This window comes from Odontesthes bonariensis, chromosome 11, assembly GCF_027942865.1.
Source record: "Odontesthes bonariensis isolate fOdoBon6 chromosome 11, fOdoBon6.hap1, whole genome shotgun sequence".
Classification (NCBI taxonomy): domain Eukaryota; kingdom Metazoa; phylum Chordata; class Actinopteri; order Atheriniformes; family Atherinopsidae; genus Odontesthes; species Odontesthes bonariensis.
Genome location: NC_134516.1, coordinates 29,267,697 through 29,290,890, shown reverse-complemented (window position 1 = coordinate 29,290,890; position 23,194 = coordinate 29,267,697). Strand labels below are relative to the sequence as shown.

Genomic DNA, 23,194 nt, shown 5'->3' with positions numbered 1-23,194 from the left:
ATATCCCTAAATGTGAATGGGTTGAACAATCAAATAAAGAGAGAAAAAATTCTCTTACAGATGGAGAAAGACAATGGCGACATAATGTGTTTACAAGAAACTCACATGCAAAAACAAGAACACCAAAAACTTAAAATTAAAACTAAAAGTCAAATTTACTTCAGCTCATACAACTCACGTCAAAGAGGTGTAGCGGTAATAATTAAACAGCATGTTGGCTTTGAAATGGAAAACTGTGTGGTTGATAAAGAAGGTAGATATGTTCTAATTGTGGGTAAGATTGAAGGAACAGATCTCTCCATCCTCAATGTGTATTATCCTCCAGACACAGGAACAGAACTTATGATGCACCTAACAGAACTAATAACAACAAAAAGTAAGGGCATATTAATAATGGCAGGTGATTTTAATCTAGTTCTAAATCCAAAACTAGACTCCTCAAGTACTAAGACACACAGATCTGAGAAAAATGCAAGTCTATTGAGAAAATTCAGCTCAGAAATGGGATTAGTTGACGTGTGGCGGGCTCTTCACCCAGGTAAAAAAGAATATACATGTTACTCAGGAAGACACTCTGTATATAATAGGCTGGATTATTTCTTTATGTTTAAAAATAATATAACTTTAATTAAAAGATGTCTTATTAATTCAATACATTTGTCCGATCATGCAGCTGTGTCACTAACAATAACAGTAAATACTATAAAAGGACAAACACTGTGGAGACTGAATAATTCATTGTTACAAGATAAAGATTTTATAGATAAAATAAAAAAAGTATTGAAAGACTATGTAGACATCAATAACCAAGAAGAGATAGATCCAATTCTACTTTGGGAGGGAGCTAAAGCTGTAGTAAGAGGACATATTATATCATACTCATCAGCTAAAAAAAGAATCAGAGACAAACAACAGAAAATTTTAACTAAAGAAATAAAGGAACTGGAAATTAAACACAGTACAACAAATAGTAACGAAATTAAAGTAGAACTACATAAAAAACGTCAGACACTGGACAATTTACGGACTTTAGAAATTGAAAAATTAATGAGGTTTACAGAACAGAAAAATTATGATGGAGGTCCAAAAGCCTTGAAAATACTAGCATACAAATTAAAAAAACAAATCAACAGAACGCATATTACAAAATTAAAAACAAAAGAAGACAAATTAATTACGGACAAAGAAATGATTGCAGAAGAATTTGCCAATTACTATGAAGACTTGTATACTGAAAAGGTAAGTGAAAATATTGAGAATGTACAAAAATACTTGAGGAATTTAGATATGCCAAGTTTATCCAAAGAAAATAACAAGGAATTAATAAAAGAAATTACAATAGAGGAAATAAGTAAACAAATCCAGCACTTAAAAATAGGGAAAACTCCAGGTGATGATGGTTACACAAATGAATTTTATAAAACTTTTAAAAATGAGCTGTCTCCCCTACTCTATGAAGCATATATTTATGCATTACGTACAGGCAAATGGGCAAAAACTTGGGCATCATCCATTATAACACTTATACATAAACAAGGAAAGGACATTACAAAATGCGCTTCATACAGACCTATATCATTACTTAATACGGACTATAAAATACTCTCATCTATCCTAGCAAGTAGGTTAAAAGATAATATTTTAAATATTGTTAACAGCGATCAGTGCGGATTTATACCCAACAGATTCTTAATGGACAATATTAGAAGAACTCTGAACATTATTGATTATGCCCAAAGACAAAATGAAGATATGGTTTTGATTACTTTAGACGCAGAAAAAGCATTTGACCTCGTCAGTTGGAAATTTATGTTTGAGGTATTTAATAAAATAGGATTAGATGAAATTTTTTGTTCATGGCTAAAAGCAATATACAGCAACCCAATTTCTAGGGTAAAAACAAATGGCACAATATCTAGAACAATTAAATTACAAAGAGGCACTAGACAAGGAGATCCACTACCCCCACTCTTGTTTGCTATTTATATAGAAGTATTAGCAGTAGCTATAAGACAAAATACACATATAAAAGGGATTCAAATAGGGAAAGACCTACACAAATTAGCCCTATATGCAGATGATGTTATTATTTATTTACAAAACCCTACAAAATCTTTTCAGGAATTAAAAAAAGAAATTCAAGAATTTAGTAAATTTTCAGGATATAAGTTAAACGAAAGTAAGTGTGAAGTATTAATTATCGGGAAAGAAATTGGACCAGACTTGAGAAAATATTTTAAGTTTAAGTATACACAGAAAATAAAATATCTGGGCATTAATATTAGTAATAATTTAAAAGACTTATATGAAATTAATTATGGAGTAATGGAACACAACATAAAACATGACTTAAATAGGTGGAAGATGATCCCAGATGGCATATTTGGAAGGGTAGATACAATAAAAATGATGATCCTACCACGCTTTTTATTTTTGTTTCAGGCCCTGCCACTAAGGATTCTTGAAACCCAGTTCAAAGAATGGAATAAAATCATTTCAAATTTTATATGGAATAATAGAAAACATCGAATTAAGCTGCAGTCATTAACTCAACAGAGGGAAGAAGGGGGTTTAGCGGTGCCAAATTTGGAAAACTATTTTTACTCAACGCAAATCCAAATAATACTGAAATGGATGAATAAAAAACAGGAGTGTAAGTGGATTAATATAGAAAAAGAAGTCTCAACCTTATCTCTAGGGACAGTACCTTTTTTAGAAAGTAAAACACAAAAAAAGTATACAGGACATAGCTTTTGTATTTTTAACACCATAAGGAACTGGGAAAGTTTCTGTAAAAAAACAAAAATAAGAACTAATAATGTATATCTAAGAGAAATGGCACATGACCCAGACTTCCAACCGAATAAAATGGATCAAATCTTGGATTACTGGGCTGCTAAGGGTCTCATAACTTATGCACAACTTTTGAATAACCACATTGTTGAATCATATGAAAACCTTATACTTAAGTTTGAGTTGGATAAGAAATATTTCTTTAAGTATTTACAAGTAAGAAGCTATATTAAGGAACACCCACCAGAAGAAACAGAAAATGAATTAATCCAATATTTAGGGGACAACAGATTTATAGGCAACGGTAAGCTTTCAAAAATATATAAAATATTACTAAAACTGACCAGTGTTAAAATGGAAGTAAAACAAAAATGGGAAGAGGAATTGAATTTTGACATCACAATGGAAAACTGGTTAGATTCACTAAAAGGAAATATAAAAATTACACAATCAAGATATTGGAATGAATTTGCATGGAAAATACAACAGAGATTTTTCATTACACCGGAGAAATGTAGCCGAACGCAAACAGGGAAAAATTGCTGGAGGAACTGTGGAGAACAAAGAGCAAACTACAGTCACATATTTTTTGTATGTCCAGTATTAAACACATTCTGGGAAGGATTTGAAAAAGCTGTGAAATACATCTTGAGTATAAAACAAACCCTGACTGTAGAGAACCTATTAGGCATTAATATCTCAAGTAAAATTAAACCAACAAATCAAAAGTTATTCCATATATTGCGTATTTCTGCAATAAAACAAATAACAAAAGCGTGGAAACAACCAATACCACCAAACCTTGATAATTGGTATAATACAATAGAAAATATTTTGAATATGGAGAAACTTACTTTATGCTCCAGAAATCAATTACATAAATGGTATAAACTATATCCAAATAGCATAGTACTTAAAATAACAAGCTATTTTAACAGAACAGATTGAAATAAATATAATTAAAACAAAGCATCCACCTACTAACCCATACCCCCACGCATACACGTACATGAACACGCGCACACACACACATTTATGATCTATCTATCTACTAAAATATTGGGCGGTTTCCTCTTTTCTTTTCTTTTTCCTTTTATTTATTTATTTATTTATTTTTCTTCTTGCCCCTCCCCCTTATTGGCTTTGCGGTATGAACAATATATGTAAGCCGTTGGATTTTATTTTTCCTTTTACTTCTCCCCGGCACTTATCAGTTTACTTCACTTGTTACCATTCTTTATGGACAAAAAAAAAAAAAAAAATGTTTGCAAGATGGAACTGCAATCAAAAGAAATGTTTCTATGACCATGTGAAACTTGCAATAAAGTATTAAAAAAAAGAAGTGGAAAAGAGCCATGGAGAAAATAAAATGCTTGTACCCTGCAGAACCACACGAAAGATCTGTTCGGGAGAAGCCTTCTGTGCTCCTGTGGGTTCCACAAGGTAAATGAAATGATTTTCTAAGTCCTGATAAGTCACTGCAGCATGTGGATTTATTTATTGAACAATATATATCTGCACAATTCTGGAGAAAACTGTGAGTGTAGGATTCTGTGTTGCATGTAGCAATACCCCCCCCCCAGCCAGCAAATCTGTCATCAGTCCCCGGCTCCAGTAAGGCAGCAGAGGTTCAGATGGAGGCAGGTCGAGTCCGAGTCGGCGCAGAGACAGAGAGAGGGGACACAGAGACAGAGAGAGGAGACACAGAGACAGGGAGAGGAGACACAGAGGCAGGGAGAGGAGACACAGAGGCAGGGAGAGGAGACACAGAGGCAGGGAGAGGGGACACAGAGGCAGGGAGAGGAGACACAGAGGCAGGGAGAGGAGACACAGAGGCAAGGAGAGGAGACACAGAGACAGGACAAACTAAGCAACACAGCGCATAGGAGTGGAATATTTATTGGCCCAGACCAACAGAGGTGACCTCCTGGCTCCATCGCAGGTCCCTGAAGTCCCCTCGCAGGTGCCTGAGGAGGAGGAGGAGCCGGATGACACCTTCAGCACGCCTGACATTGTCGGCCAGTCAGCTGCGATAGGGGCTGGTGATCCTCCGAGTGCTGTGATGGGTGACGCTGAACCCGGGCCCCTCGTCACAGAGGTCAATAACACTTTCTGTAACACCTTACTCTAAAGCACAATATTTAACTGAAGTAAATGTGGTTACATTTTAATAAGATAAATGAATGTAAAATCAGCATGGCTCACATATTAGAAACAAGAGCAAGCTCCCTTTTCATATGCTCCCTCATTTCTCCACTTACAATCTACAGATGCTCCTGCTTTTTCTCAGGCTCCTCAACCACAAGCTCCTCCAGAGGGCCTTCCTGGTGCCCAGCCAAGGCAACCTGCCTGGAGGCTGAACAAAGCTGCCCAGGAGGATGAGGAGCGAATGGCAAGGGGGGAACAGCCCCGGAAGAGGCAGAAAAAGGAGACATACCACTACACCTGCAAAGTGTGTGGCCAGGACAAAAACAAGCAGACCGGACACACCCAGCTAAAGGGGCGGTGGTACAGTCCAGAGTCAGGACAGACCCTGGATGGCTGGAGGAAGAGTGGAGGCCTATAGTCACCATTACTTGTCTCTCTCTGTTGTTTGTCTGTCTGTCTCTGGGTTGTTCCGGTCCGTCTCTCGGTCTGTTGGCGTGGATATATGACAGGGCCAGAGCTGAGGTGCGCAGTGTGGGAGCTGCTGCATGTGTGTGTGTGTGTGAGTGTGCCAATAGTTCTGTTCTGTTCGGTTCGGTTTCAGTGAGACAGGAGGGACGGCCATGTACATACTTAATGCACTCCTGACCTCCTGAACGATATGTATATAGTGTATGTTGAATTAAATTTAATAATTTTTGCCAAGAAAAGCCTTCATGTTTTTATTTAATTTCCTCTTGATTAACAGGACAGTGAGTGTCATCCACTGAATGTGATTGTGAAAACCAAAGCCAGAATCATTTACATTTATTCACAAAACACAACACTCTTTGCTGCTCAATTTGGAATTTGTTTTATTCATTTGTGCTGCACAGATGTAGTCTATCAAATAATTTAGATTACAATAAAGAAGGAGGGGAAACATGATGGGGAGTTATTTACATTTACAGTTATAGATTGTTAATACTGTTTTAACTTCAAATGTAGCACATGGCAATTTGAGTTAATTATTTGAATATTGTATCATATTCATTTACTCATATTAAATGCATTCATGTGCGTAATTGCATAATCACAGGGTTATTACTTTGGTGATTTGTATGGAAAAAGAGTTCCTGTGTTAAAAATGACTACGTTACCCAAAATACATTGCGAGACGAGAGAGCAGGCTAAGATGCAAGTGATATTGCCACAGCACCGGTTCGTATCCCGCAAGAGACATGACACTTAAAGTGATGATAAACATTGCAATAAGTGCAGAACTGTGTGTAAACAATGTTGAGAAGATAGAAGAGTAGATAAAAAATATATATAGTGTACATTCTCCTCTTTTTTCCTCCTTTTCTTTCTCTCTCTTTCCCCCCCTTTTCCTCTCTTTTTTCTTCTTTCCCCTCGCCGGGCAGTCCCTTTTGCCCCATTTTTGGCCGAGCGGTTAAGGCGATGGACTGCTAATCCATTGTGCTTTGCACGCATGGGTTTGATTCCCATTCTCGTCGGCTTTCCATGTCAAGTTCTGTTCTAGGTTGTTAAAATTTCTCATTCTACTTCTTACAAGCAGGCTTTTCAAATAATGCTTCTGTCGCAATATGTTTATTTGCCTACACGAAGTACATTTGAGCGATTGAATCTATCATGAAGAATTTTGAGTGTGACTTCAGGCTAATGTGAAAGAGCTGTCTTTCTTTCAGTTTGCATCCACCTTTGGCACATCCAGCTGTTAATCATTTCCTCCACAGAGGACAAAGGAAAGACAACTGGAGAATGCGGGCGTCGATCCCGCTACCTCTCACATGCAAAGCGAGCGCTCTACCATTTGAGCTAATTCCCCTTGGGTTTATGTATTCTTAGAGCTTCCAAATTAACGAACCATTTCTGACCAAACGATCCATTCCTTGATACATAAAAAGGAATAGATCTCACAACTGAAGCTTGTTGGTTTTTATCAGTGTTTTTCAGAGTGGTTGAATGTATCAAGTAGAGTCTTGCGTTCGATCAGTGAGACATGGAAAATCCGTAGTGTTTCATGGTTTGGCAGATTCTTTTTTCTTTCCGATTTTAAACTAATTTGAATTTGCACATTAGTTGGTTTGTCTTTATAAGATGATCATTAAGGCCTCTCACCAGAAGAGCACCTAAAAGATTTCTGAGGAGTGCGGACATCAATCCCACCACATTTTGCCTGGAAAGCAAGCCCTTTATAATTTGACATAGTTTTTCTTCCATATTTGGGTATATTCTGAAGAGATTGTAATAACCCCAACCTTAAATTTGACTTATCCTAAGTGGAATTGCTTTTGTTTCGCCCAATTTTAAATCAAACAACCTCAAACATCCCTATATGGTACCACATTTAGATAATAATGATTCTATTTTTGTGAAAGGAGGATAAATTCATACCCTCTTCACGCGAGGCCATTGTATCTAATGAGGCTCCAATTTTGAGATCAAAATTATACCAGCTCTAGTTTAAGATGGAATTTTTTATGGTCAAACTTACAAGAGAGAGGACGAGGTGGCCGTACCCGCCAGTTTCTGGACTGTCTCTGAGGTCCGAACATATCCTAACATTTTCCGAACATATTGCTACATTTCCTAACAGGTCCTAACCAAGGTCCTAACACATCAAAGAGTTTCAAACGAGGTCCTAACACAATTCCGAACAACTCCTAACAAATCCTAACAAAGTCACGTGATGTAGAAGGCGGGGTTATCTTTTTAGAATATCGGCCATGTTTTTTCATCGCACCGCTTAACACCAGAGCAATAAGTGCAAGTAAAGGTTGGGAAACTTTGTTAATACTCATAAAAGCAACGCCATGTCAAAGCCGAATGTTAAACCGTGTTACAAAACAATATAAGGTGTAATCTTACCATCCTGTTAGCGCGTAATTCAACTTGTATTTCAACTTTCTTGTTACGTAGCCGTTTTGCTAACGAAGCTTCTGCCTGTAATAACCTCGCTGTACACATAGCGCTGTGTGGCGATGGTGGGGATAATGGTGATATGACATAATCAGAAGACCAATAGTAACTTATTTGTTTGTTTATTTGCTCTATAAACGCTGCCGATTTCTAGGGGAAAGCCTTAAGATGTGAAAGAATGGTGCCAAGTTTCATTGTCCGTCAGTGGAATAGTAATTTATCGGCAATCTATGGTGGTTTCTCTTCTCCGGTAATGGAGCCTGGTTATGTGTTTGAGCAGAGCAGACAGATGTGTCCAGATGTTTTGAACATGCTTAATAATTATTATTACTTCATTATATAGCACATTTTAAAACATACATTTACAAAGTGCTTCACAACAATAATAAAACAGTAATGCAAAACATGCCTTTATACATACATACATACATACATACATACATACTATATATTCATACATACATACATACATACATCCTGTATATACATACATACATACATACATACATACTATATATTCATACATACATACATACATACATACATACATACATACATACATACATACATACATACATCCTGTATATACATACATACATGTATAATTTCCTCCACTCTGTCTGTACACATAGCCTAGCTTTACTTTAACCTGTTTTATTAATGTTTGCAGATGACTAAGAGAGGGAAACCTGATGCTATACTGGAGGGACATCTATGTAAAATACGCCCAGGGCCAGTACCACTTCTCTACTGGCAAACGTCCAGGGGCCAAGAAGTGGAAAAGAGCCCTGGAGAAAATAAAATGCTTGTCCCCCGCAGAACCACACAAAGGATCTGTTTGGGAGAAGCCTTCTGTGCTCCTGTGGGTTCCACAAGGTAAGTGAAATGATTTTCTAAGTCCTGATAAGTCACTGCAGCATGTGAATTTATTTATTGAAAAATATATATCTGCACAATTCTGGAGAAAACTGTGAGTGTAGGATTCTGTGTTGCATGTAGCAAACCCCCCCCCCCCCCCCCCCAGCCAGCAAATCTGTCATCAGTCCCCGGCTCCAGTAAGGCAGCAGAGGTTCAGATGGAGGCAGGTCGAGTCCGAGTCGGCGCAGAGACAGAGAGAGGGGAAACAGAGACAGGGAGAGGAGACACAGAGACAGGGAGAGGAGACACAGAGGCAGGGAGAGGAGACACAGAGACAGGGAGAGGAGACACAGAGACATGGAGAGGAGACAAAGAGGCAGGGAGAGGAGACACAGAGCCAGGGAGATGAGACACAGAGACAGGGAGAGGAGACACAGAGGCAGGGAGAGGAGACACGGAGACAGGGAGAGGAGACACAGAGACAGGGAGAGGAGACACAGAGGCAGGGAGAGGAGACACAGAGACATGGAGAGGAGACAAAGAGGCAGGGAGAGGAGACACAGAGCCAGGGAGATGAGACACAGAGACAGGGAGAGGAGACACAGAGGCAGGGAGAGGAGACACAGAGGCAGGGAGAGGAGACACAGAGACAGGGAGAGGAGACACAGAGGCAGGGAGAGGAGACACAGAGACAGGACAAACTAAGCAACACTGATTGACCAGAGTATTCCATCCCCTCCTCCTCTCTTCCTTAGGCTACCCCCTACTCAGAGGACATGCATTTCTGCTGTGTGATGATTGTGCTACTCATGTTGGAGATGGATGTGTATGCATGTCCTTTCTTCATCTTTGTGTTTATACTGGTTACAGGCGAGCGCATAGGAGTGGAATATTTATTGGCCCAGACCAACAGAGGAGACCTCCTGGCTCCATCGCAGGTCCCTGAAGTCCCCTCGCAGGTGCCTGAGGAGGAGGAGGAGCCGGATGACACCTTCAGCACGCCTGACATTGTCGGCCAGTCAGCTGCGATAGGGACTGGTGATCCTCCGAGTGCTGTGATGGGTGACGCTGAGGTACAGAGGTCAATAACACTTTCTGTAACACCTTACTCTAAAGCACAATATTTAACTGAAGTAAATGTGGTTACATTTTAATAAGATAAATTAATGTAAAATCAGCATGGCTCACATATTAGAAACAAGAGCAAGCTCCCTTTTCATATGCTCCCTCATTTCTCCACTTACAATCTACAGATGCTCCTGCTTTTTCTCAGGCTCCTCAACCACAAGCTCCTCCAGAGGGCCTTCCAGGTGCCCAGCCAAGGCAACCTGCCTGGAGGCTGAACAAAGCTGCCCAGGAGGATGAGGAGCGAATGGCAAGGGGGGAACAGCCCCGGAAGAGGCTGAAAAAGGAGACATACCACTACACCTGCAAAGTGTGTGGCCAGGACAAAAACAAACAGACCGGACACACCCAGCTAAAGGGGCGGTGGTACAGTCCAGAGTCAGGACAGACCCTGGATGGCTGGAGGAAGAGTGGAGGCCTAAAGTCACCATTACTTGTCTCTCTCTGGTGTTTGTCTGTCTGTCTCTGGGTTGTTCCGGTCCGTCTTTCTGTCTGTTGGCGTGGATATGTGACAGGGCCAGAGCTGAGGTGCACAGTGTGGGAGCTGCTGCGTGAGTGTGTGTGTGTGTGTGTGTGTGTGTGTGTGTGTGTGTGTGTGTGTGTGTGTGTGTGTGTGTGTGAGTGAGTGAGTGAGTGAGTGAGTGAGTATGTGAGTATGTGTGTGAGGGTGCCAATAGTTCTGTTCTGTTCGGTTCTGTTCTGTTCGGTTCTGTTTCAGTGAGACAGGAGGGACGGGCATGTACATACTTTAATGCACTCCTGACCTCCTGAACGATATGTATATAGTGCATGTTAAATTAAAGTTAATCATTTTTGCCAAGAAAAGCCTTCATGTTTTTATTTAATTTCCTCTTGAATAACAGGACAGTGAGTGTCACCCACTGAATGTGATTGTGAAAACCAAAGCCAGAATCATTTACATTTATTCACAAAACACAACACTCTTTGCTGCTCAATTTGGAATTTGTTTTATTCATTTGTGCTGCACAGATGTAGTCTATCAAATAATTTAGATTACAATAAAGAAGGAGGGGAAACATGATGGGGAGTTATTTACATTTACAGTTATAGATTGTTAATACTGTTTTAACTTCAAATGTAGCACATGGTAATTTGAGTATTTGAATATTATATCATATTCATTTCATCATATTTAATGCATTCATGTGCGTAACTGCATAATCACAGGGTTATTACTTTGGTGATTTGTATGGAAAAAGAGTTACTGTGTTAAAAATGACTACGTTACCCAAAATACATTGCGAGACGAGAGAGCAAGCTAAGATGCAAGTGATATTGCCACAGCACCGGTTCGTATCCCGCAAGAGACATGACAATTAAAGTGATGATAAACCTTGCAATAAGTGCAGAACTGTGTGTAAACAATGTTGAGAAGATAGAAGAGTAGATAAAAAATATATATAGTGTACATTCTCCTCCTTTTTCCTCCTTTTCTTTCTCTCTCTTTCCCCCCCCTTTTCCTCTCTTTTTTCTTCTTTCCCCTCGCCGGGCAGTCCCTTTTGCCCCATTTTTGGCCGAGAGGTTAAGGCGATGGATTAGAAATCCATTGGGGTCTCCCCGCGTAGGTTCAAATCCTGCTGACAACGATAACATTATTGACTCAGAGTTGCGAAAAGTTAACCTGGAAAGAAGCACAAGTTCTTTGACCATTTGATGAAACGAAACAGAGGGCAGACGTGTCGTTGATCACATGAACTCTTGTACAGATTGATCTCTGAAGACACAGCTTCTTCCTCTTACCCATTTTGAAAGACTGACCATTTGTAACAAACAAACAAAAAAGCTTTTTTCTTGATCGCCATAACTTAGGTCTGTCTCAGGAGTTGAAGTCCTTCATGAAAATGATGATTTGTAACCGTTGAATGTCAAAGGTGAACACTAGTGTATGTCGTTGTCGTGGCCGAGAGGTTAAGGCGATGGATTAGAAATCCATTGGGGTCTCCCCGCGCAGGTTCAAATCCTGCCGACAACGATAACATTATTGACTCAAGGTTGCTTAAAGTTAACCTGGAAAGAAGCACCAGTTCCTTGGACAATTTGATTAAACAAAACAAATGCCAGATCACATGTTGATCACATGAACTCTTGCACAGATTGATCTCTGAAGACACAGCTCCTTACTCTGACCCATTTTGAAAGATTGACCATTTCTAACAAACAAACAAAAAAGCTTTTTCTTGATCGCCATAACTTAGGTCTGTCTCAGGAGTTGAAGTCCTTCATGAAAATGATGATTTGTAACCGTTGAATGTCAAAGGTGAACACTAGTGTATGTCGTTGTCGTGGCCGAGAGGTTAAGGCGATGGATTAGAAATCCATTGGGGTCTCCTCGCGTAGGTTCAAATCTTGCCGACAACGATAACATTATTGACTCAGGGTTGCGAAAAGTTAACTTCAGACTTTTGCTGCACAACGCCTCTTGGTGTAAAATGCAGTGAAAGTTCCAGAATACCTGGTCTGGGTTAGCCTCTCGTACCTTTTCTCTCAACTTGACGACAACTCCGGCCTTTCTTCCTACCATGGAAGGTGCACCATCCGTAGCCACACTGATAGCGCGACTCCAGTCCACCTCCAGATTGTCAAGGGCCCCGACAAGGCTAACAAACACGTCGTTAGCTGTAATCGTGTCTGTCATGGGTACCACGGAAACAAACTCCTCCGTGACATTCAAGGCAGCATCCACTCCGCGAATAAATATCGCCAACTGATCCGTATCAGTCACATCAGTGCTCTCGTCAAGAGCAATGGAGAACGCGACGAAGGATTTAATCTTTTCTTTAAGTTGGCTATGCAAGTCGCTGGAGAGCTCTTCCACTCTCTCGGTCATTGTTGGTCGGGATAAGCTGATGTTCGCAAGACCTTGTCGATTTTCTGGACACACTAGCTCGGCTGCCTTTATCATGCACGTCCTCACGAATTCGCCCTCAGAGAAAGGCTTGGAAGCTTTGGCTATCTCCCATGCAATGACATAGCTCGCCTTCACTGCCCATAAACATGAAATAAAATGTTAAGTTAGTATTGAGAATGAGGAGTCACGGTCGGCCATGTTGGCAGGAGACGCTGTTGGTTGCCAGGGGCAACGCCATCAGAACTTAACGGAGGCGCGCCGAGACAGAAATCCCCATTCGAAAACAGCTGCAGTTAACGTAAAAATAAGAATTTGAGAAGATATACAATTAAAACGAACCTTCATATGTCTCTCGGCATTTCGAGAAAGCCGCTTGCTGTTTTTGGAGGGATGAGGCTAGCTCGTTTAGCTTTTGTGTCCTACGTTGCCCTGTGTAGTCGTTGTACTTCTCCTGATGGGTCTCGTAATGTCGTCTGATGTTGTACTCCTTTGGCACAGCCACTTGTTGCGAACAAATTAAACACACTGGTTTGCCCCTCACTTCCCAAAAGAAATACTTTTCTTTCCATCTCTCCTGAAAGATTCTACATTCAGAGTCAACCTTCCGCTTTTTAGACAACATCCTTCCTGACTGATGTCGCGCGACTCGTCAGTCAGTACCTTGGACAGTGCACGCGCTGCCGGTCTCTGTTGCAGCGCGTGCACTGGTCTCTGTCCAAGGTCCTGAGACCGGCACGAGCGAGAGACAAACTGTTGGATTACGTGGAAATTAATTAAATGAATATTATACTTAAAACCATTAACACTCTGGGGTCTAATGCCCACCGGTGGGCATTTTTGACACATCTCCAAAAACACATCTGTAACTCTGTGAGTTTTTGTCATTCTAACATATAAGTGACACCATTAAAAACCTTGAAACTTCTAGTTTTCAAATATATATATATTTAAAAATAAATTATATAGCTGGCCCTTTTTAAAGAGAGTGAACAGAAATCTTTGGATTTTCTGTAGTCGCAGACTGCAGCAGCTTCCTCTGCCACACCCATTGCTATTCACATGTAAAGTACCAGGTGATTGAGTGGCTATTCACAGGTTAGAACACGCCCCATTCAGCCAGCATGTGGGGGAAGGCAGCAATGTCCTGCCAGTGACAGACAATTATCACATGGAGAGTGACAGGGGGGTGGGGGGAATCAGGGGTGTTACACACCCATCTAATTAGTATTCAACTCTCATAGACACTGCCTGGAGTTACAAAAACTTTTTTACAGTTTGTGTGAAAACAACAAAACATTTCTGACTGCACTTTTTACTTTTATGCAGCCAACACTTTTGTTTACAAGGTTCAACCTTCAAAAGTCTTGGCTAGATTTATTTATAGTGCGTTTTCTTGCACTGTTTGAAGACTTCTAAAACTTGTTTTTTTGTACAGTTGTGTTTCCCCTCAATTGAAATAAACTTGTTTGTATTACATTCACTCACTCTCATATTGTTTTTTGTTAGGCTTTTCAGAATACAACCATATGTGTCACTTTTGCATAGATGTTTACAGTTGCTTGAAATATTTGAAAATGTCAAGGTGATGACAACTGCCTCAAAGTCTCTGAAAAGGCCTTAGACACAAGGGGGTTAAGGATCAAAAAACAAAAGTAGATTTGAATTTGTTGATAATAGTATTATTTATTTAAAAAAAACAAAACTTCTCAACCACTGATGTAACCGGGCCGGTTGTGATGTCCATTCGGGCCGGTTCCAGCCCGCGAGCCGTTACCATGGCATCAGTGCCATAGACCAATTCTAACTTGTTTAAAGAGGTAAAATATGTCTCCTTTAATACTCATAAAAGCTGCCATTTTCGCTCAGCAGCTAGGGGTTTGCCAAAGTCCGTTTCACACCATAGCATCAGAAAATCTTTTGAAAACCTGAAAAAATTGACTTTACATGTCAAGAATAGCAGATGAGGCTCCCCTCCTATCCATAATTACGAATATGTTGATGTTGCTATCATTAACGTGCAGTCATACATCTTCACACAAGGATGAAATAAATAATGGAGGAGCAAGTAATGTTTCCGCCCAGTTTCGAACTGAGGACCTTTCGCGTGTTAGGCGAACGTGATAACCACTACACTACGGAAACTGAAGCCATGCTTAGTGTTCCAGAAGCCAAAGAATGAGGTAAGTTTTCCCAAATTTTGTTGCTCGCGGAAAGAGTTTGTGGAGTCGCAACAAATTGAGTCAGAAGTGGGATTGTAACACACTCCTGTGGGAGAGCATGGATAAATAGAAGCATCGTAAATGAACATGCAAGAAGAAACCAAAAAAGATTCAACCAGCAGCACAGAGGTGTGACGTCACATACCACAGATCCTCTCAGCTGGAATCGTGCACTCTGGTGTCCTTTCACAACTGACTAGCCTACTCAACTCATCTTCTTTCCAGAACACAACCATGACAGCACACACCTGAAGGTTCCACCGAGATTTGAACTCGGATCACTGGATTCAGAGTCCAGAGTGCTGACCTTTACACCATGGAACCCCTTCCACAGTCGATTTACACTCTCAGTCATGCAAATGCTTGACAATTCGCTGGTCAATGGTTAGAATCAGCCTGTCAAGCAGAGGAACAGGGTTCGATTCCTTGATGGAAGGTTGCCGTGTGATTGCTGCTGCTTGTGTTTTTTTGTTTGTGTGTTTGTTCTCTGCTTGTCTGCTTACAGGTGCTCCTGGTGCCTCTAAGGCTGGATTCCCCACAAAAGCCTTGGATTGTCTTTTTTTGTTTTTACAGGTGTAGCAGCTGGTTGTCTGATTTTTCATTGTTTTCTATGTTTGTCTCTTCATATTTCTGTTCCTTTTTTTCCCTTCTTCGCTCTCCCTCTCTCTCTGTCCCCCGGTCCGGTTCGGCACTATCACACTATCACATCATGTTAAGTATTGTAACAAAAACAAATAAATAAAAATAAGGAGTTGATGGGCATCAAGGGGAGCTTTACATTCATAAAGATTCCCTTGGTATAGCAAATGTGTTTGGCATAAACGGTATTCAGATTACAATTCTGCTGCCATAATGCTGGACAGGACAAGGAAAAAAAAAAAAAAAAAAAAAGAAGTGAGTGCTCATCAAACACAGCTCCAAAGCAGTCCCCAGGTCAGAGCCAGCCTTCTTTAGCAGTTTGCTCAGTTTCTTTGAGCCGCTGGCTCTGATGCTGTTGCCACAGCAGATGCTGCTGAAGAAAGATGGCACTCTGCACCACAGACTTATAAGAGATATGCAACAGGTAAACTCCCAGGTGTTCCTCAGCCACCTCTTCTCCTGGGATGGAGACGCTGTTTGGCTTATTGGTGCTCCTCCTAAAATCAGCAGCTGAGGTGATTATTCCCACACCAGGCCACACAGTGGCTGCCCACCTCCCTGCCTCTTGTCCTTCCTTCCCTGGTTACCTGTCAGGTTTTATTACTCATTTTAAAAGCTTTGAATAGTTGGACGGTTGCCTCTGTCTATGATCTGTGAACTCCTTACTCCCCTGATCGCTGCTCACACGGCCCACTGTTTAATATAACTGAGCTGTTCATTAGATGGAAATGAATCCCTGCATACTCCTAAAAATCACTTTATTTTGAGGCTTTTTCTTCTAATTAAAACCCCACTTTCATAATTACTCGGGACTCTTTGCAAAATGCAAATAAAGCCAGAAAGATATGATCTTAGAACTATTAAAAAGTTCTATCTAATTAGAAATAGTGCAAGTTCTGTGCCATCTGTTGGTTTCCTTAGTGAGGAAATAGTTTTTGAATTGCTCTGTATGAATGAATTTGATTCATTCTGAATTGGATGAATTGGATTATAATTACAATGAATTGAACTCCAATTGGCCTGAATTGGACTTTATCACTGAAGTGCCCTGAGATGACATTTGTTGTAATTGTAATAGTTTATTTTGGCAACATTTTAAACAAACTGACATTATTCTGTCTTGGGAAACACTGCTGGTGGAAAACATGATACTGGCTGCTGAAAAACTGGCAGAAGTGGACCTTCCAACGTGACAGTGACAGGAAGTAATCAGCTGAAGTCGTCCAGAGATTAACAGAGAACACAAATCAACATTCTGGGATCCGGACTTCACTTCCATCCAGAATCTGTGGTTGGAACCACAGACCAGAAGAGACAGAACAGAAGCCTTCACAAAGCTGTGATGTCATCACTGTAGTGACATCACAAGCGATGTCATCTCTGATCTTGTTTGACATCACAAAGTTTATACAGGCCAGACATTTTCACTGCTTTTTCACAGTTGGTCAGGAGTTTATCTGAAGAAACACGTCCAGTTTCTGAAGCAGATTTGAAAGTCACAGCAAACGGTTTTCACATCACCTAAAAAACACTTAATTACTATCTCAAATAATCAATTTAACAAGCACTTAGAAACAACGCTTACTGTTTCCCTTCCTTAAAGCTATGGTAGGTAATCCTAAAGAGCTAGCAAGAGAGCTAGCAAGATTCGAAAGTGTCCCCTCCTCTAAGCTCCATCCCCCCTTCCCCATTCCGTCAGTGCTTCATCCAAAGCCGGTAGAACCGCGTGCGCACATGGAGCAGGGAGCCGGCAGAGGGGGGCGTAGGCAGAAAGCAGAGGCATCTGATTGGTTTTTTGTAGGCGACCAATCCGAGACGCTGATCTCGGATTGGTCAGCTTTTTCTCAGTCCTGCAGCTGCCACAGAGGTCTGATTATTTTTGTCCCTTTTTCTAACTACATCTTGTATAGATTCCTCTCAGGATAGACGGACCATTTCACCCAGTATTACAAAATGTGTTTCTGAACAGGATTACCAACCATGTCTTTAAGAACAGCTTCTTGACAGCCACCCTTCCATGGAGCCCATCTCTGATGAGGCTCGGGCCAACAGCCGATGGATCAGCTGAAGGTCCAGATGCATCTCTCAGCTCCTGTGTCAGGTCTTTGCTGGATTTTTTCCTCTTTCTTAAGGACATCACTTTACGCGTCCAGTACGCGTCCGCCCTGAAGGAGCACCAGGAGAACCTCGTGGAAATGAGGGACCTCATGAAATGTGACGACTGCGGGAAGGAATTCAAGAGCATGACGATGCTCAACGTGCACCAGAGGATTCACGAGCCGCTGTACTGAGTTACATTCATCAGCCGCTTCAGTCAGATGGCCAAACACCTTATTGTCCTTTATGAAACACTTAGGTTGATCTGGTGATCAAGGCTTATTCACCATTACATTATTTAGGATGTTCCATGGGCGCTTCATATTATTTTGATTTATTAGTAACATTTTATCATAATGTTGCTTCTTTGCTTGCCTCAACATGTTGGTCAGCCTGTTTTTGTACATCTCAGCGTTTTTCAGCAACCTCTGTTCTAGTTTTGATGAAGTCTCCATAAAGTTTATTTTTCTTCTTACATGCATTTTTTAATCCCTTTGTTATCCGAGGTTTCTCAGCATAACTATGCTTATGTGAACATAAACCTGTTGGACAGTGTTTATCATAGAGAGATAAATAACAGTTGAAGAATGAATTGTCTGCAGTGTTTACTTCATCTGTATGAAACTCATTCCACTCTTGTTTTAAAGCTCATTTCTGAAGCATTAATTGCTTTAACAGTCCTTACCCTTTCATATCTACGCTTTTCTGTTTTCTTCCTCTGTAGTTGATCATTAAATGTTGCAAATACAGCTAAATGATCACTTACATCACTTATTACCAAACCACTATTTATACCAGTGTCCAAGGAATGTGTAAAAATGTTGTCAGTTAATGTTGCACTATCTGTGGCTGCTCTGCTCGGCTTTGTGATCAGTGGATACAAGCCTCTACCGTATAACGCAGCCAAGAAATCACAAGTTTGTTTAGGAGTATGTACCTTTAAGAGGTCCATGTTGAAATCACCACAGATCACAAGTGTTTTATTATCTGCTATAATTGTCTGTTCCAACGCTTCAGTCTTGTGCCTCTTGTTTAAAACTTAATAACAATTGCAGGCTTGGATTTGTTATCCTTTCATGCAAAAGTGCAGCAAGCTGATATCTGTTGATTTTCAAGATGAATGTTCTTACTTGCCTTGAAGTGAACCACTTGTTCATTTACATCCTCCACTCAACCTGATAGCCATTAAATACTGTGTCTTCTGAGCTGGTTTGGTGGTTCAACAACAAAACAAATGTAATGAAGTTTTAAAACTGCAGCGAAAGAGATGGAATAAATGGAGATCTGACACATTACGAACTACAGGACAGTTAGGATAATCTGCTGTTTGCATGGAGATAAAACAGATTTTAAAGATGTTGCAGCTAACATTCAGAAACACTTGGTGTAACTCCAGAGCACCAGAGCCTCTGACCAAAAGAGAAACTAATATAAACTTATTTACTTGAAGAACTTCAGCAGCTCGTAAGGCCCTTTATCTGGAGAGTGGGTGGCTCTGGTCTTATCTGGCTCTTTGCTAGAGGCCTTTTAGGCCAGAGGATGTGAGCTCTTAGGATTACCATGACCTGGATGAGTGAGAATCTTCATCAACATGCTGTGTGTGCTGATGCTAACTGTAAAGATGTGAAGCTCAGACAGGAGAGCTGCTTGTTGTATGAGGACACAGTGTGTGTCTTATATGGAGGTGGAAGCCTGGCTCAAATATAGAAATAATTTTTTTGTATGTTACTGATTTACATGTGTCCTCTCAGTGGCTGTGAAGTACTGTCAGTAATACTGAGCGGGACTCTGCATTGATGGAGATGTGTCTCCCTCTGGTGGCGAATAGAGGAACTGCATGATGTCAGTTAATGAGAAGCGTTCAACTAAAGGAGGAAGTGAAAGTCTTCACTTCGCTGTTATTTTGAATCCATTTCCATGCATGTGTTCGTGTAAAAGTGTTTTCCATCGACATACATTGCCGACTAATGTTTTCTGCGTTATACTTGCTACCTGGAGTACTTTTTTTCAACACAACAAAGTGGTAGCTCAGTGGTTACAGTGACTGCTTACCATACAAGTCTCTTGCGCCAGTGCAGGTTCGAATCTCCCGTCTGCAATTTTAAGTTTTCCTCTCCTACTCTCTCTTGTCTCTAACCAAGCCCGTTTCTTAAGTTTTTTTCTTCTTTAGGCTATCCCTTGGCCGAAGGCCAGCGACCATGTTTCAACATAACAATAATAATAATAATAAATGTATTTATATAGCACCTTTCATACATAAAATGTAGCTCAAAGTGCTTAACAAATAAGATCAATATAAAAAGTAAAGCAATAAAGTAGCACAATAGAACACGTCACTCGGGGGGGGGGGGGGGGGGGGGGGACAGAGCGAGGAGGAAACAGACACAAACCAAAGACAAAGCATAAAAAATAAAAATGAATTTACCAATAAAATATAGAAACATCAAATGCAATATACAAATAGTAATAATAATAATAATAAAATCCATAAAACTAGTGGAAGGCGAGGGTGTATAGATGTGTTTTTAGCTGCTTTTTGAAGTGTGTAATATCTGTTGACTGACGAATGTGCACTGGTAAAAAGTTCCAGATTTTTGGTGCATAAAAACAGAAAGCAGCTTCACCCGTCTTTTTATTTTTCATCCTAGGAACACTTAGTAAAGTAGCACCTGATGATCTCAGAGCTCGACCCGGAACATACTCCGTGAGTAGTTCTGAAATGTACGGAGGTGCTAATCTATTCAGAGATTTAAAAACCAATAAGAGAATTTTAAAAATATTCTAAAAGAAACAGGGAGCCAGTGTAGTGAAGCTAGAACAGGTGTGATGTGTTGCCTCTTAAAATAGCACCTTCGAATCCCGTGTGAACTCTTGCTTTCATGAGTTATGTTATCTCTAATCAATCTGGAGCAGTTGCTCCATACATTTCAATTATGCACCCCCCCATCAAATTAAGCTTTATCTAGTTTTTATGTGGTATTGGACAAAAATGATTTCTTTTTCATATCCATCTGTTCCTGTTAACGGGCCTAACTATTCTATAAGGAGTAGCCACACTGAACTTACCATTATCCAGGAGATGTTCCAGCTTGACTATTATGTTTTATTCAGCTTCAAATGAATTCAATGTCCATCAGAAAACATGTAAAATTACCAATGACTAAACTAACAATATAGCCTGTGTTTATGTGTACATGCAGTTCATAATGCTGAAGGAACTGAACCAGGAAAAATATATTTATTTATATTTACAATTTTAACAGTCTTTCTCACTCCCTTCGCCCCACCTTCTGAGCTGCATGTAGAACAGCACTCATTTGTGTGAGGTGATAGCTTAATGTAGTATAGTAGATTTGAATCCCTTTAATGATCCCAAAGGAAACGAAGGTAACTAGCAGCCTACACATAATACACATTTCAAGACTATCAAATGCACTTAAAACCTGTATAAAGGCAGATGGAATAGACGATATACTCCAAACATGTCACTAACCTGTATATTAACTGACTTGTTTTCGCCTACGAGTCAGAACAACTCTGGATTCTGATAGTGTTGTTCTCTCTTGCAAGATATTATTAAAAGCATCTTATCTCCTCAGAAAATAACTGACTCTGTGCCTTACTAAAATTTCCACAACACATGTATGAAAGCCTTTTTCCTTTTTTTTAAACAAAGTATGTTGTAAAAGTATGTTTTGTTTCAGTTGAGCTGCCTTGTTGCCTACTCTGCCAGTAGCCTACTCGTTATGTGGTGCCATCTGCAGACTGAAAGAATTGTAGACTGAAAGAACATTCCTGTGATGTGGTAAAGAAAAAGTTTCAATCCACAAAAGTACAAAAAGACAGCAACATGGTGAACATTAAAAAAAAAGCCAAATTATGTTTAGCAGAGAAAGATTGAGAGAACACAAGCTGGGGTTCTAACTTACACTGATCTAAGCAAGTGTTCATCATTGCACTACTAACACTTTTAATCAGAAATTTTCCTGTTACATTGTTGGCCTTCTTTATTTTAAAATACAGACAAATGCATTGTTGAAATGAAAAGGGAGCCTAAATGAGCATTGTTTGAACACTGCCACAGCATAGCCTACAGAACACACTGTAAACACTCAAGTTGTCTTGATCATTAAATACATAAATCATTTGCCACTGTTGACACAACTCCTATGTTTATTGTTACAGTAGGCCTAGCAAAACAACTGTAAACAGGTATTTCCAATACCTTGCTCTTATATTTCCACATGTTCCATATTTAATGTATTTAATGAAAGTATTGCACTTTTTTATCATTCATAAACAGTTTTTGATAATTATCGACATGTTTTGCAACGTCTTCGTTCCATTGGGGCAATGGACAGTAAAACTGTAGCCTGATTAACATAGACTTTCAAATCTCTTCGAGATTCTGGTCTGACCAAGACCATAAAGGCTCTAGCATGGTTGCCGCGTCTGCTTGCGCGAGCGGTGTTGATGACGTCACGAGTTCGTGCCCTCCATAGGACCCTATATAGTGGCGCAAGTCGTTGTGCGAGTAGTTGCAATTTTCTCCGTCACAGAGGTGGCGCTGCCAGGTGAAGGTTACCTCTACTCTACAACCACGAAAGTGGAGAAGAAAACAATGCTGCTGTCAAGAGCAGGAATACTGTAATTAATGATACTGCTGCAGTTTTCGGATCATTTTAATTTTTTAATTCAGTTAAAAGAGGTGAAGGTCTGAAGCCCCCGGCATCAACAGAGTCTCTGCCCTCTTCTTTGCCTTCACGTATCTGTCCCGTAGCTTCTTCCACACATTCTTACAGAACTCTCCCTCTTTCCCCAAAGTTCTGCCAATCTCTGTGCACCAGTTTGGGGAGTTTACGTGCTCCCTGTACTGTTTCACTGCAGTTTCGTACAGCTGCCTGTACAAATGCACCTCCTCACTGAGCCTGATCTCACATCGGTCCATCCGGTTCGTTGTGCTCGGCGCCGCCAAGTTACAAAAATCGACTGGTGCACGACAAAGCGCTGCGCCGTCTTTTCAAGGGAAGCGCCATGCCTGAAACGTCATTTTGACGTCATGGTCCACCACCGCCGTGACAGACGCGGCAACCATGCTACCGCCTTAACGAATACGATTCGAAATGGCCTGGTCAACCCGCCTCCCTCGGGTTGCTACTGGTTAAGGCCAGAAAAGGCTGTGCCTAAGCTTAAGCCAATCACACCACTCTTTCCTCTGACGTATGATTTAGCTACCAGCGGGGCTAACTGGTAGATTAAACTCTTACCAAAGCCAGTAGGGAGCAAGCCAGGCGAAAACGTCTTTCCTGTCAAGAAACGATTCAAGGGCTGTTCTTTGCTCGATTTTTAACGAGAATCTCCCGTCGAACACTTTCATTACAGCATCTACAGCAGTGTCAAAAGCTTGACGCTGCTCCATGTTGATATTGAATGAAGCGCTTCCGTGTACAATCCATGGGTTGAGTGGCAGTTCAACCACGTCACTACCTTGAACCCGCCTTGGTTGGCGCTGCTCAAAGTTGATTGC

The 23,194-nt window shown here is 40.5% G+C and overlaps 3 non-coding genes across 3 annotated transcripts; 1 reads left to right on the top strand and 2 right to left on the bottom strand.

Moving 5' to 3' along the window:
• Positions 1–11,754: 11,754 nt before the first annotated feature.
• Positions 11,755–11,836, top strand: trnas-aga (transfer RNA serine (anticodon AGA)). The gene has a single exon. It is a non-coding gene; the product is annotated as a tRNA-Ser (tRNA).
• Positions 11,837–14,781: 2,945 nt separating this feature from the next.
• On the bottom strand, positions 14,782–14,854 carry trnav-aac (transfer RNA valine (anticodon AAC)). The gene has a single exon. It is a non-coding gene; the product is annotated as a tRNA-Val (tRNA).
• Positions 14,855–15,183: 329 nt separating this feature from the next.
• trnaq-cug (transfer RNA glutamine (anticodon CUG)) lies at positions 15,184–15,255 on the bottom strand. The gene has a single exon. It is a non-coding gene; the product is annotated as a tRNA-Gln (tRNA).
• Between the last annotated feature and the right edge of the window lie 7,939 nt (positions 15,256–23,194).